Here is a 13,844-nt window from a genome sequence, read left to right as displayed (position 1 = left end):
TTTCAGTGCAGCAAACTCACTACAGAAGTTCATTGTGGATCTCTGAATGATCCAATGTTGTCCTAAATTCCTAATGATGATAAATATAATCCACCTGTGTGTAATCAAGTCTCTGTATAAATGCACCTGCTCTGTGATAGTCTCAGGGTTCCGTTTGAAGCACAGAGAGCATCATGAAGACCAAGGAACGCAACAGGGAGGTCAGTGATACTGTTGTGGAGAAGTTTAAAGCTGGATTTGAATACAAAATGATTTCCAAAACTTTAAACATCCCAAGGAGCACTGTGCAAGCGATCATATTGAAATGGAAGGAGTATCATACCACTGCAAATCTACCAAGACCCGGCCGTCCTTCTAAACTTTAATCTCAAACAAGGAGAAGACTGATCAGAGATTTAGCCAAGAGGCAAATGATCACTCTGGATAAACTGCAGAGATCTACAGCTGAGGTGGGACTGTCTGTCCATAGGACAACAACCAGTCGTACACTGCACAAATCTGGCCTTTATGGAAGAGTGGCAAGAGGAAAGCCATTTCTCAAAGATATCCATAAAAAGTGTAGTTTAAAGGTTGCAACAAGCCACCTGGGAGACACACCAAACATGTGGAAGAAGGTGCTCTGGTCAGATTAAACCAAAATCAAACTTTTGGCAACAATGCCAAACTATATGTTTGGCGTAAAGACAACACAGCTCATCACCCTGAACACACCATCCCCACTGTCAAACATGGTGGTGGCAGCATCATGGTTTGGGCCTGCTTTTCTTCAGCAGGGGTAGGGAAGATGGTTAAAATTAATGGGAAGATGGATGGAGCCAAATACAGGTCCATTCTTGAAGAATACCTGTTGGAGTCTGCAAAAGACCGAAGACTGGGACAGAGATTTGTCTTCCAACAAAACAATGATCCCAAACATAAAGCAAAATCTACAATGGAATGGTTCACAAATAAATGTATCCAGGTGTTAGAATGGCCAAGTCAAAGTCCAGACCTCAATCCAATTGGAAATCTGTGGAAAGAGCTGAACGCTACTGTTCACAAACGATCTCCATCAAACCTCACTGAGCTCGAGCTGTTTGCCAAGGAAAAATGGGCAAGAATTTAAGTCTCTCGATGTACAAAACTCATAGAGACATACCCAGGGCCGTATTTGCCACTAGGCACTTGAGGGCATGTGCCTAGGGCGGCAGGATGAGGGGGGCACACTTGAGCAAGGTTTTTTTTTCGCTTTTTTTTCTAAAGTCCGGGGTCAAGCGTCCGCCCCTTCCTCCCGCCCCCTCCCTGAAGATTTCATACTCACCCTCCTCCAGCGGTGCCTGCTGCAACTCCATCTCAGCGCCGGCAGCTAGTCCTCTCCTCAGCGGTCACGTGGTACCACTCATTAAGGTGATGAATATGGACGCATATTCATCGCCTTAATGAGCAGTACCACGTGACCGCTCATACAGGAAGGAAGACGCTGCATCAATGCCGGGAAGTTCTGCGCCGCGCGGTGAGAGAAAGATATGACAGGGGAGGAGGATGGGGAGCCTTGCACACAGGGTGGGAGGATGGAGGAGCCGTGCACACAGAGTGGGAGGATGGGGGAGCCATGCACACAGGGTGGGAAGATGGGGGAGCCGTACACACAGGGTGGGACTGGATGGGGGAGCTGTGCACACAGGCTGGGAGGATGGGGGAGCCGTGCACACAGGGTGGGAGGATGGGGGAGCCGTGCACACAGGGTGGGAGGATGGGGGAGCCATGCACACAGAGTGGGACTGGATGGGGGAGCGGTGCACACAGGGTGGGAGGATGGGGGAGCCGTGCACACAGGGTGGAAGGATGGGGGAGCCTGTTGTGAATTCTGCTCTTGGGCTCCCTCCGGTGGTTATGAATGGTAGTGCTGCTGTCTTTGGATCGCAGCATTTATCAGGTGTGTTCACTTATTGCAATTTGGACTGGGCTATTTAGCCTTGCTTGATCCTTTAGTCAGTGCCAGTTGTCCATTGTTTTTGGAGGATTCACCATTGTTTTTGGAGGATTCACATCCCTGACTGGTCTCTCCTGTTTGCTGTTCTTTTCAACAAAGATAAGTTCTTGCTTTGTTTTTGCTGTCCACATGCTGTGGCCCTTATAGTTCTGTGCATTTTCATGTTTTGTCTTGTCCAGCTTTGTCTGTGTAAGGATTTTTGCAGCCAAGCTGTATCTCTGGAGATGCAGATATACCCTCCATGTCTTTAGTCAGATGTGGAGATTTGTATTTTCCGTGGTGGATATTTTCTAGTGTTTTAATACTGACCGCATAGTACTCTGTCCTATTCTTTCTTTTTAGCTAGAAAGGCCTCCTTTGCTAAATCCTGATTTCAGTCTGCGTATGTCATTTCCCTCTCCTCTCACAGTTAATATTTGTGGGGAGCTGTCTATCCTTTGGGGATTTTCTCTGAGGCAAGATAGTTTTCCCGTTTCTATCTTTAGGGGAAGTTAGTCCTTAGGCTGTGTCGAGGTGTCTAGGGAGTGTTAGGTACATCCCACGGCTACTTCTAGTTGCGGTGCTAAGTTCAGGGTCTGCGGTCAGTACAGGTACCAACTTCTCCAGAGTACGTCACATGCTGCTCCTAGGCCACCAGATAACAGTACAACTGGCCAACAATGAGTTAAACGCATCTCAGAAGAATGGAAAACTGCATTTAATACGCCCGAAGGCCATTTTGAATACCTTGTGATGCCATTCAGACTCTCTAATGCCCCATCTGTGTTCCAGTCCTTCATGCATGATATCTTTCGGAGTTATCTTGATAAATTCTTGATTGTATATTTGGACGATATTTTTATTTTTTCCGATGATTGGGAATCCCATGTGGAACAGGTCAGGATGGCATTTCAGATCCTCCGTGACAATGCCTTGTTTGTGAAAGGGTCTAAGTGTCTCTTTGGGGTGCAGAAGGTTTCTTTTTTGGGCTTCATTTTTTCTCCCTCATCTATAGAAATGGATCCGGTTAAGGTTCAGGCCATTCATGATTGGATTCAGCCCACATCTGTGAAGAGCCTTCAGAAATTCTTGGGCATTGGTAATTTTTATCGTCGTTTCATTGTCAACTTCTCCAGTGTGGTTAAACCCCTGACCGATTTGACAAAGAAAGGCGCTGATGTGACTAATTGGTCCTCCGCGGCTGTTTCTGCCTTTCAGGAGCTTAAATGCTGATTTACTTCTGTCCCTGTGTTGCGTCAGCCGGATGTTTCTCTTCCATTTCAGGTTGAGGTTGACGCGTCTGAGATTGGGGCAGGGGCCGTTTTGTCTCAGAGGAATTCTGATGGTTCCTTGATGAAACCGTGTGCCTTCTTTTCTCGGAAGTTTTCGCCTGCGGAACGCAATTATGATGTCGGCAATCGGGAGTTGTTGGCTATGAAGTGGGCATTTGAGGAGTGGCGACATTGGCTTGAGGGGGCCAAGCACCGTATTGTGGTCCTGACCGATCATAAAAATCTGATTTATCTTGAGTCTGCCAAACGACTGAACCCTAGACAGGCTCGATGGTCCCTGTTTTTCTCCCGTTTTGATTTTGTGGTCTCGTATCTTCCGGGTTCTAAGAATGTTAAGGCTAATGCCCTCTCTAGGAGTTTTTTACCTGATTCTCCTGGGGTCCTTGAGCCGGTCGGCATTCTGAAGGAAGGGGTGATTCTTTCTGCCATCTCCCCTGATTTATGACGGGTTCTTCAAGAATTTCAGGCTGATAAACCTGACCGCTGTCCAGTGGGGAAACTGTTTGTTCCTGATAGATGGACTAGTATAGTGATTTCTGAGGTTCATTGTTCTGTGTTGGCTGGCCATCCTGGGATTTTTGGTACCAGAGATTTGGTTGGTAGGTCCTTTTGGTGGCCTTCTTTGTCGCGGGATGTGCGTTCTTTTGTGCAGTCCTGTGGGACTTGTGCGCGGGCCAAGCCTTGTTGTTTCCGTGCTAGTGGGTTGCTTCTGCCTTTGCCGGTCCCTGAGAGGCTTTGGACGCATATTTCTATGGATTTTATTTCAGATCTTCCGGTTTCCCAGAGGATGTCGGTTATCTGGGTGGTTTGTGATCGGTTTTCTAAGATGGTTAATTTGGTACCTTTGCCTAAATTGCCTTCCTCTTCTGATTTGGTTCCGTTGTTTTTTCAGCATGTGGTTCGTTTGCATGGCATTCCGGAGAATATTGTGTCCGTTAGAGGTTCCCAGTTTGTTTCTAGGTTTTGGCGGGCCTTTTGTGCTAGGCTGGGCATTGATTTGTCTTTTTCTTCCGCATTTCATCCTCAGACAAATGGCCAAACCGAGCGAACTAATCAGACTTTGGAAACTTATTTGAGATGCTTTGTGTCTGCTGATCAGGATGATTGGGTGGCTTTCTTGCCATTGGCCGAGTTTGCCCTTAATAATCGGGCTAGTTCTGCTACCTTGGTTTCGCCTTTTTTTGTAATTTTGGTTTTCATTCTCGTTTTTCATCAGGGCAGATTGTGCCTTCTGATTGTCCTGGCGTGGATTCTGTGGTTGACAGGCTGCAGCAAATTTGGGCTCATGTGGTGGACAATTTGGTGTTGTGTCAGGAGGAGGCTCAGCGTTTTGCTAACCGTCGTCGGTGTGTTGGTTCCCGGCTTCGGGTTGGGGATTTGGTCTGGTTGTCTTCCCGTCATGTTCCTATGAAGGTTTCTTCCCCAAAGTTCAAGCCTCGGTTTATTGGTCCTTATAGGATTTCTGAGATTATCAATCCAGTGTCTTTTCGTTTGGCCCTTCCAGCCTCTTTTTCCATCCATAATGTTTTCCATAGATCTTTGTTGTGGAAGTATGTGGTGCCCGTTGTTCCCTCTGTTGATCCTCCGGCCCCGGTGTTTATTGATGGGGAGTTGGAGTATGTGGTTGAGAAGATTTTGGATTCTCGTTTTTCGAGGCGGAAGCTTCAGTATCTTGTCAAATGGAAGGGTTATGGCCAGGAGGATAATTCTTGGGTTGTTGCCTCCGATGTTCATGCTGACGATGTGGTTCGTGCCTTTCATTTGGCTCGTCCTGATCGGCCTGGGGGCTCTGGTGAGGGTTCGGTGACCCCTCCTCAAGGGGGGGTACTGTTGTGAATTCTGCTCTTGGGCTCCCTCCGGTGGTTATGAGTGGTAGTGCTGCTGTCTTTGGATCGCAGCATTTATCAGGTGTGTTCACTTATTGCAATTTGGACTGAGCTATTTAGCCTTGCTTGATCCTTTAGTCAGTGCCAGTTGTCCATTGTTTTTGGAGGATTCACATCCCTGACTGGTCTCTCCTGTTTGCTGTTCTTTTCAACAAAGATAAGTTCTTGCTTTGTTTTTGCTGTCCACATGTTGTGGCCCTTATAGTTCTGTGCATTTTCATGTTTTGTCTTGTCCAGCTTTGTCTGTGTAAGGATTTTTGCAGCCAAGCTGTATCTCTGGAGATGCAGATATACCCTCCATGTCTTTAGTCAGATGTGGAGATTTGTATTTTCCGTGGTGGATATTTTCTAGTGTTTTAATACTGACCGCATAGTACTCTGTCCTATTCTTTCTTTTTAGCTAGAAAGGCCTCCTTTGCTAAATCCTGATTTCAGTCTGCGTATGTCATTTCCCTCTCCTCTCACAGTCAATATTTGTGGGGGGCTGTCTATCCTTTGGGGATTTTCTCTGAGGCAAGATAGTTTTCCCGTTTCTATCTTTAGGGGAAGTTAGTCCTTAGGCTGTGTCGAGGTGTCTAGGGAGTGTTAGGTATCCCACGGCTACTTCTAGTTGCGGTGCTAAGTTCAGGGTCTGCGGTCAGTACAGGTACCACCTTCTCCAGATTACATCACATGCTGCTCCTAGGCCACCAGATCATAACAGGAGCCGTGCACACAGGGTGGGACTGGATAGGGGAGCCGTGCACACAGGGTGGGAGGATGGGGGAGCCATGCACACAGGGTGGGAGGATGGGGGAGCCGTGCACACAGGGTGGGACTGGATGGGGGAGCTGTGCACACAGGGTGGGAGGATGGGGGAGCTGTGCACACAGGGTGGGAGGATGGGGGAGCCGTGCACACAGGGTGGGAGGATGGGGGAGTCGTGCACACAGGGTGGGAGGATGGAGAAGCCGTGCACACAGGGTGGGAGGATGGGGGAGCCGTGGACACAGGGTGGGAGGATGGGGGAGCCGCGCACACAGGGTGGGAGGATGGGGGAGCCGAGCCATGCATACAGGGTGGGGGAGCCATGCACACAGGGTGGGAGGATGGGGGAGCCATGCACACGGGGTGGGAGGATGGGGGAGCCTAGCCATGCATACAAGATGGTGGAGCTGAGCCATGCATACAGGATGGGAGGATGGGGAATATGTATGAGGAAACAGTACTGGGGAATGGGGGGCATGTATGAGGAAACAATATGGGGGCATATATGAGGAAACAATATGGGGGGATGGGTGCAGACAGTATGGGGAGTGAACGAGGGAATGTGCGTGGGCACAGTATGAGTAGCGATGTGAAAAATGGATGTGGACAGAGTACGGGGAGTGAGGGTGATGGGATGTGTGCAGACAAAGTATGGGGAGTCAGGTGAGCAGGCAGTATAGAAAGTGAAGGAGTAAATATATGAGGAGACAGGATGGTGAACAGGGGGGATGTGAGAGGAGACAGTAAGAGGAGGGAGGGGAATAGTGTGAGGAGACAGTATGGGGCAGAAAAGTGAGTGGGCACAGAATAGAAACTGAGTAGTGGGGGTGTAGCATGGGACAGTGTAAGGGCACAGCCAGGAGGGGACACTATACCAAGGAGGGGGAGTGTGATGAGAGAGTACAGTATAAATACTGAGCCCTATAGGGGGACACAGTGTGAGAGGACAATGTGAATAGGGGACCGGTATGGAAAGTAGAGGTCAGTGTGAAGAGCATGTACCATAAGAGGGACAGTGTGGGGGGTCATATTTTGTGCAGACAATATAGTGAGGGGCAATTTTTTATTCAGGAGCATTATAATGACACTTATATCTTTAAGGGCATCATGTGGAGATTTTCTGCAAAAGAGCGGAGAAGATGTAAGTCTGCAGAGACGGCTTTGGATGAGAAAACTCATTATGGGATCTGGACAAGATGAAGAAAAGAATAACGGCTCCAGAACCAACGTCATCTATCAGGTACCTGGATGTAAATGTTGTTTGTGATACTAACTAACTCTCATGCTTTTATTTGTTAGGAGCATTCAATGGGATGTCAAGGTTTGTGAAGTCTGTTATTCTTTGTGACTGCAGACTTCTGAATTCTCACAGTGCGCACTGCAAGCTGTCAGGATTCTCTCGTGCTGGGGATTTACATTAATGCGGTCACATGCTGACTAGACATGCTGGCCTCACTCAATGAAAATGAACTGAGCGAGGCCAGGCACGTCTAGTCAGAATGTGGTCAGAAGTATACAAATCACATGCTTGTGCTGACATGACTGTCCACCGGCAAGGGAGAATCCTAAAAGTGTGCAGTGCATGCGTTGTGAGAATTCAGAAGCTGCGATGTCAGGATTCAGCTCTGCAGGTTCCAGTAGTCGTCACATGGACACTTCACTCATATGCGACTTTCATACTTGTGGTCCTGTGACAACGAGCTTCTCTTTTGCCTCTCTGTTTTTCACTGAACATTGAGAGCATTAGGGAGAGCGGCTCGTCGGTACATGACTAAGTGTGCAAATCGCATATGTCCTGTGGGGGGGAGGACACCAAAATGAATTCTTGCCCCTGGTGCCAGAAACCCTAGATACGCCTCTGCCGGTATGCTACTGCGCGCGGTGATTGCCGGGTCCAGTGGAGGGATGTATGTGCACAGGCAGTGAGGCAGGGACTGAGGGTGTGCACAGAGAGAATGGAGACCCGGAGACTGCCCGTCCCAGTCTACGCTGTAGCCTGGAGCCTCATTATCATAGGAATATGTCAGTTAATAAATTGTTTTCCTAAAGCTTTATAGTGTAGTTTTAGGTCAGAGAGGCATGGTTAGGGATGAGCTAGCAAGGTGCAGGGACAGGTAGTGATGTCTATTTGCGGACATGTGCGGCACTTGCGGTTTTGCACTTGCGGTGATACAAAATACACTGCTAGCAGTGTTTTTTCCATTGCTGCGAGTACCGCATTTGCCGGATCGCGGCAAAACCGCAAGTGCCGCACATGTCCGCAAGTCCCATAGGGAATAAATGAGGCTGAACGCAGTGCTGCCGTAAGTGATCCGTTACACGGGAGATGCGGAAAAACTGCCGGATCTGCTGCAAAAGGCTACTTTCACATCAGCGATTTATGGCAAAGTTACTGCCGATAGTGTCATACTCACAAAAGGGAGAGGCAGCACTAAAAGTGCCTAGGGCAGCAGAAACTCTAAATACGGCCCCGGACATATCCCAAGCTACTTACAGCTGTAATTGCAGCAAAAGGTGGCGCAACAAAGTATTAAGTTAAATGGGCCGAATAATATTGCACGCCCCACTTTTCAGTTTTTGAATTTCCACAAAAATTTAAAAATAACCAATAAATTTCGTTCAACTTCACAATTGTGTTCCACCTGTTGTTAATTCTTCACCAAAAATTTAAATTTAGTATCTTTATGTTTGAAGCATGATATGTGGGAAAAGGTTGAAAAGTTCCAGGGGGCCAAATAATTTCGCAAGGCACTGTCGTTCTCAGAATCATCCTTACCCCACAAGGCAAGATCTTGCATGGAGCCCCAGACTAAGGAACATTGACAGTCATCTTGTGTTTCCTCCATTTTCTAATAATAGTGTCAACAGTTGTTGCCTTCTTGCCAAGCTGATCATCTATTGTCCTGTAGCCCATCCCAGCCTTGTGCAGGTCTACAATTTTGTCCCCAATTTTGTACCATCATGACTTCTGACCTTGGACTCCTTGACCATTCTGACTTACAGCTTGGCCGTGGGAAGTGACTATCGTCACAGTATGTGCACTCAATACACCATATACAGTGTACAGGATAATAGGTGTACTGGAATATTATAGACTATAAGCTTGTGAGCAGGCCCTCACTCCTGTAACTTGTGAACTATGTGTTGCTTTGTTATGTTTTTATTGTCTGTACATGTCCGCACTTAATTGTAAACATGCTGCAAATGTGTTGGTATTATATAATAAAAATTATTATTAGAACTGATGTCTGTATCACAGTATATCATATACAAGTACTGGATGTGCTGTACTGTGTATGTCAACTTCCAAACTTCTTTAGAAACTCACTTTGACACCTCTTTAAGAATTCAGTTTTCCAATAAGTTTTCACAATGAAAACATGCTCCTCCAAACTGTATCTGTACATTGTTAACAAATGAAGAAGGAATTTGGCAGGAGTGAAATGCAAGCACGACACATAAACTACCAACACATGGAAAGGCATGCAGAAAGTTTATCTCGTAGTGGAGTCGACCAGTGAGGCGACTGTTCGGGCGAGACCACTTCGTGCGAGGATGTTTATCGTCGCTGTCACAGAAGTTCATTGCACTCTCACTCCTCATGAACCAAAGTATGTACAGTCCAAATTTCAGTATGATAGATTGTCTCTTTTAGAAGTTACAGCAATTTTTCAGAGTAAAAGTAGGGAGCGAATCACCCTGTATAATCTGTGGTGTCCTGTGGCCAGGTGCAGGGTCAGTTCTGTGCAGTCTATATAGTCAGGTCTTCAGTGACTCTATTTGGGGCATAGTGTAATTTACGACCGCAGAAGTTTGAACATTCATCCGGTTCATGGAGCGCATGATCTTTCACTGATGGCACGACCCTGACCTGCATGAAGGTTTAGACTGCCGCAAGAAATCCCACTGATCCTCAGCAGAGTGGACTTGGTCATACACATTAGATGTCTGTCCGCTGATCGTTCAGGCGGCAGCAAGAAGCAACATTTGGCCAACAGCCATATCAGCCAACTTTCTCATAACAGGAGCGCTTGCTCAGCTGAGCACTCTAGTGTTCCCTATGAGAAAGACACTTACAGAAGACACAGAGCAAAAATTACACATTTATAATGACCACGGACAAGATAAAGATCCCCAATTCACATCAGGACAACAAGATACCAGGTACTTTCAGCCAGGGCCGGACTGGGACTAAAATTCAGCCCTGGCATTTGAAGTTACACAGGCCCACTTGTCACATGGTGACTGTATAATATCTTTGTACACTTGTAGGTTACAAGAAGTGAGGGGATTGTATTGTTACTACCGTCACCGCTCTTCAGAGTCGCTGGATCTCACCAGGTCTGTGCTAGTAGTGGGGGTGTCTTATAGACACCTCTCCATTACTTACACCAGGGATTGATAGCAGCTGACATTACGCAGCTGACATCAACCCTAAAAATCATTACACATACCAGAATGAAATGCTCTGGTGGCTGGGAAAAGCGTAGCGTTAGCGCTATTCCCAGGCGCCGGGTGCTAACTACAACTGTCATCATCCTTGCCTCATCTCCATACGAAGCATTTCTGTTGTATTTACATGCGCTGATCTCAGGCCACTAAACAAGTGTGATCGACAATACTGAAGTCGTTCGCTTGTTTCCCAGCCTCTTTACACCAACTGAGAAAGAATGAAGAGAGCAAAACAATCACAATTAGATCAATCTGTCCCCATACAGTATCATGTTATCAGCAGCACAACTACAGTTTACACCGGTGATGTGCTGCTGAGAACAAGGATTTCTGTTCCCACATAAACAATCCAATCACTCGATGAATAAGCAGCATTTTGCTTGTTTAGTATAATACACTCCATAGTCCTCCATATATTATAATGTGCACCTCAGTCCTCTATATAGTATAATACACTCCTCAGTCCTCCATATAGTATAATACTCTCCTCAGTCCTCCATATAGTATAATACACTGCAATTCCTCCATATAGTATAATACACTCCTCAGTCCTCCATATAGTATAATGTACTGCCACAGTCCTCCATATAGTATAATACACTCCTCCATATAGTATAATATACTCATCATAGTCCTTCATGTACTATAATATACTCCTCAGTCCTCCATAAAGTATAATACACTCCTCAGTCCTCCATATAGTATAATACACTCCTCATAGTCCTCCATATATTAAAATAGACTGCAATTCCTCATATAGTATAATACACTCCACAGTCCTCCATATAGTATAATGTACTGCCACAGTCCTCCATATAGTATAATACACTCCTCAGTCCTCCAAATAGTATAATACATTCCTCATAGTGCTCCATATAGTAAAATGCCCGGCCATTGTCATCCATGTAGTACAATTCACTTCCCATAGTATAATGCACCTCATAGTTCTTCATATAGTATAATGTATTCCCCATAGTCCTCGATACAGTATTATGCAGCCCACATATAGTATAATGATGCCACCCCAGAGTATAATGCAGCCACCCCACAGAATATATTGTAGTCCCCTAAGTATAATGTAACCCCCCAGAGAATATAATGCAGCCCCCTCATATAGTATAATGCAGCCCCTGCATATATAATATATGGTAGCCCCCTCATAGAGCATAATGCAGCCCCCCATACAATATAATGTAGCCCCTCCATAAAATACAATGCAGCCCTCCTCATATAGTATAATGCAGCTCCCCATAGAATATGATACAGCCCCCAGTAGAATATAATGTAGCCCCCAGAGAATGTAGTACAGCTCCCATAGAATGTAATACAGACCCCCACAGAATGTAATGCAGTCAGCCCCCATAAAATGTAATGCAGCCAGCCCCCATAGAATGTAATGCAACCAGCCCTCATAGAATGTAATGCAGCCAGCCCATATAGAATGCAATACAGCCCCCCCAATAGCCCCACAATCCAGTTATCACTCACTGATATATTTAAAAAAAAAAAAAAAAACACTGTCCACACCTCTCCTTGTGCCCTGCGCTGCTCCTGGCTCCAGTCTCAGCGGCTGTACTCTGCCTGGCACACAGCAGGTACACGATGATATGACGTCATTGCGCACCCGCAGTGTCAGAGGCAGAGCGGGGAATGACGGGAGAGGGAGCGACAGCAGACACTCTCTCCTCCATCATTGCATTCAACTGTACCGGCGTCATAGACGCCGATTTAGTTGAATGCGGCAGTGCTGGCGAGGGGTAAGTCGGCGCTGGCGGGGGGATGGGGAGTCGGCGCTGGCAAGTGGCCCACTACTGCCACCAGCCCTTCTGGCATTTTCCAGTGCCCGATGGCCAGTCCGGCCCTGCTTTCAGCTGTGACACTTCTAATGTGGTGTACCTAATTATTTGTACTAAATGTCCAACTGGGGGTCTGTATGATGTGGGGGAGACAGGGCAAAAGCTTAGAACAAGAATGAATTCCTACCGCCACACAATAAGAGAAAAAAGAATGGATCTACCTTTGGCAATACATTTTTGTCTCCCAAATCATAACATTATGGACATGAAATTACTTGTGTTAAAAGGTAGCTTCAAATCTAAGAGAGACAGAACAGTCTGGGAATATAAACTGATGACGACCTTTGACAGTCTTACTGAATGAATGTGTCACATGGATTTATGTCTTTTTACATAAACTAAGGAACTTGCCCCTCAGACTATGAGGGGTCATCACAACAGAACCAGACCCCAATCAGAGGACAATAAAACATTCCTTATCTAAGAACTGGTCCAATATTTATGGACATAACTGTTTATCACTCATGGTAATTCTGCTTCATGTCACCTGTCTTATCCATGGTTTGTTTTTTTGTTTTTTTCCTGTGCTATGTTGTGCATAAATATGTGATTCTTCAGAATTTCTTTTAGTCTTTGCCTGATGAAGAGACCTGTGTAGTCTCGAAAGCTTGCAATTTGTTACCATCTTTTCAGTTAGCCATTAAAAGGTATCAACCACTGGGGACTCTCAATTCTAAATATTTTTCCCTATGAGAAAGACACTGATTGACAAGTCGACTGGTGTTATATCTCAGGGAGAACAATGTGATTGGCAATTCAAAATCAGACATGGCCAATATCTCTCCCCAAGGGCACCATCAGGGCATGACCGCCCTTACTTCTGTATGGGGCCCAGTGAGAAGCAAAGAGGTCCCCTCTCCCTTGTCTTGCTTCTGCTCTCTGGGAACAAGAGTATAACAATGTACTGTGCGCCTTCGGTGGTGCGTATGTCAGCACAGGGAGCTTTCTTGGTGCAGCACAGCCGTCAAAACAGAGTGGCCGTGCAACTCCAGGACTCCCTCCACCTCTTCTGTGCCACACTGGTGACGTGGCATGTACTCACCAGGATAGCAGAAGTGGAGCTGCGCCTGCAGGGGACCATCTGAGAGGTAAGAATGAACAACTTTAAAAAAAAAAAAAAAATTAATTAATTAAATGAGTGTGGGGAAGGGGGAGGATGAATGGAGACTGGGGATGGGGTACAGGAAATGAGGATGAAATGAGACTGGAGATGGGATATACCAAATGATGATAAATTGAGACTGGGGGATGTGGGGAACAGCAAATGATGATTGAGACTGGGGGATGGGGAACAGCAAATAATGAAATATAGAGACTGGGGGATGTGGTATAGCAAATAATAATGAATTGAGACTGGGGGATGGGTTACAGCAAATAATGATGAATTGAGACTGGGGGATGAGGTACAGCGAATGATGAATTGAGACTGGGGGATGGAGAACAGCAAATTATGATGAATTGAGACTGATCAATGGGGTACAGCAAATGATTATGAATTAAAAGTGGGGATGGGGAAGAGCAAAAAATGATGAAGTGAGACTGGGGGATGGGGTACAGGAAATGATGATGAATTGAAACTGGGGGATGGGGAACAGCAAATTATAGCAAACTGAGACTGGGGGATGCGGCCCAGCAAATAATGATGAATTGAGACTAGGGG

Source organism: Ranitomeya imitator, chromosome 3 (genome assembly GCF_032444005.1).
Source record: "Ranitomeya imitator isolate aRanImi1 chromosome 3, aRanImi1.pri, whole genome shotgun sequence".
Classification (NCBI taxonomy): domain Eukaryota; kingdom Metazoa; phylum Chordata; class Amphibia; order Anura; family Dendrobatidae; genus Ranitomeya; species Ranitomeya imitator.
Note: the sequence above shows the minus strand (reverse complement) of the source record.